At 32.5% G+C, this 2,808-nt stretch overlaps 1 protein-coding gene across 2 annotated transcripts in view; it reads right to left on the bottom strand.

Annotated features, from left to right (window-relative positions):
- Nucleotides 1-2,808, bottom strand: part of LOC106872625 (homeobox protein ceh-22) — a 116,482-nt gene that overhangs the window by 112,863 nt on the left and 811 nt on the right. The gene's annotated exons all lie outside the window — the stretch shown is intronic.

Consider the following 2,808-nt stretch of genomic DNA (forward strand, 5'->3'; position numbering starts at 1 on the left):
GGGTACAGGACGTAGCAAAAAAACGTAGGCAAAATGATAAACGGAATACATATATATATATGTATGTATGTATGTATTCAGAGAGAGAGAGAGAGAGAGAGAGAGAGAGAGAGAGAGAGAGAGAGAGACGGATGGATGGATGGATGGATGGATGGATGGATGGATGGATGGATGGATGGATGGATGGATGGACTGACAGACCGACAGATGCACACACACACACAGATTCCATTGCGAGACTAATAACCTGGTGGTAAGGCTCAATATACATATTCTTTAAAACGAATCATTAACCAAGTACACAGCGGTAATTAGAAAATAATGTGACAAAGAAATAAGCAACATGAAGTGCAACCTGAAGCTATCGGTGTTACTCAGACATTCGACTATGAGTCCACTTTGTCATTTAGCAGAAACAGCCCGAAGCTAAGATAATCGTTTATTCCTTTGCCATAATATTTTCATTTATGCATATATTTATGCATGTGTGTGTATGTGTGTGCATGCACGCACGTGTGTTTTTTGTGTGCATGCGCGCGATCGTGTGTTTTAATATTAATAATGATGAAAAATATGGCGGCTTGTACGTCCACAAAATTTATTTTATAGTTACATACGACACGTTATAATGACATACACGAGTTTCCACCGCCACGGCTACTCTCAGTTGCAAATGCAACTTTGTAGTATTGTCGGTGCAGCTTCATCAGGCAATCTTTACAGTCCAGCATGGAGCACACAATATTACCAATCGAAAGAATTCGCGGAGAATTCACAACTAACTGTGGACACTGATCGTTGTGTTCAGCCGTTGATTGGAACTCAACTGAGGGCTAATGCGGTATCCGCCCGGATAATATATTCTCTCAAACTAACTTATATATATATATATATATATATATATATATATATATATATATATATATATATATATATATATATATATATATATATACGGCGGTGCATCAGCATGGCCGCAGCTCTAAGCTGAAACTATATAAAAGATATAAAAGATACATATATATATATATATATATATATTGATAGATAGATATAGATAGATAGATAGATAGATAGATAGATAGATAGATAGATAGATAGATATACATATACATACCTAAACACACACACACACACAGACACACATACACACAGACACACACACACACACACATATATATATACATATACACACATATAATTTATATAAGGGCATTACTATACAATAATGCCTCAAGCATATATATATGTGTGTGTGTGTGTGAGTGTAAATATATGCATATATGTATATATATATATATATACATGTGTGTGCGTGTTTATATATATATATGTATTTGTATGTATAATTATACATACAGACATATATATATATATATATACATATATATACATATATACATATAGAAACACACACACTCATATATGTACATACATATGTATATGTCTATACACACACACACACACATATATATATATATATATATATATATATATATATGCAGATATATGTATGTAAGTATGTATGTATATAATATGAGTGTGTGTGTGTGCGTGCGCGCGCGTATGTGTGTAAGAGAAATAAATGATAGAGACGGAAAATAGAGTACACGGAATCTCCGTATCAGTGTTTATTCAAACAGATTTAAAATCAAGAAACGGTCTCGTCATTCCTGTCCTGACCCTCTCGTCGATTTTGCTTGTACTTTGTATAGAATTTATATCGACTGCTAGGTCGACAATTTCCATCATGTTGTAGAAATACAAGCGATTCGTGGGACATTTTTTTCTGTTGTTTCTAGCAGTCGAGCGACCATGTTGGGTCCATCTTAGTTTTGTGTACTTTTATATTCCGTTAGAATATGACACATCTTAATGTTGTGTTACAACTGGATGTGATGACATTTATTTATTTAATCTTGGCAATGTCAATATTTTAGAAATAAATATTTTGGTTTTTCTCAACATGGAATTCCCGAAAAAAACATATATTTAGGAACATATGTGCTGCAACTTGGCCGGAGGCGCATGACTGAAACATGTCATAGAATGAAAAGCTATTCGTAATTTTCAAAATAAAGGAAGTATATTTTTATATATGAATAAGCAATTTTTGCTTTATTAGTTTTAATAAAATTAGATCGGTGGGGGAGGGGCCTTGAGAATTAGGTTTAGGCGCCGTGATATTTTGAGAAATTGTATAAAAGTTTCCACTGCAAAATTACTTTGGGAATCCCTGATGTCTTCAACTTCCATTTCTAAGGATTTAAGTAAAAATCCAAAGGATTAGCAAAGTATAATCGACTAACACCTTCTCTTGAAATTATTAGCATTGTGCCAAATCTTGAAATTATTATTATTATTATTATTATTATTATTATTATTATTATTATTATTATTATTATTATCATTATTATTATTATTATTATTATTATTATTTCTGAGTACCAGTGAAATTCTGCGGCAAATTTAATCGATATTCCCTCATTATGGCATATTTCTGGAATATTATTTACAATCAGTACTTTACTTTAATATCGGTCATGTCGTGAAAATTATATTCATGTGCGTGCGCGAGTGTGTATGTGTGTGTGTGTGTGTGTGTGTGTGTACGAGTATACAGGTGAGTGTGTGCGTGAGTGTGAAGAATGATATAAGTCAAAGTAATACATAAAGCACACAATACATACATACACACATATACGTACACTCACAGTTATGCATACATACGTACATACATATATACATATATATATATTATATGTATGCATATATATACAAACATACATCACATCACGTATACAAGTA

The sequence above is a fragment of the Octopus bimaculoides genome, chromosome 22 (genome assembly GCF_001194135.2).
Source record: "Octopus bimaculoides isolate UCB-OBI-ISO-001 chromosome 22, ASM119413v2, whole genome shotgun sequence".
In the NCBI taxonomy this organism is placed as follows: Eukaryota; Metazoa; Mollusca; class Cephalopoda; order Octopoda; family Octopodidae; genus Octopus; species Octopus bimaculoides.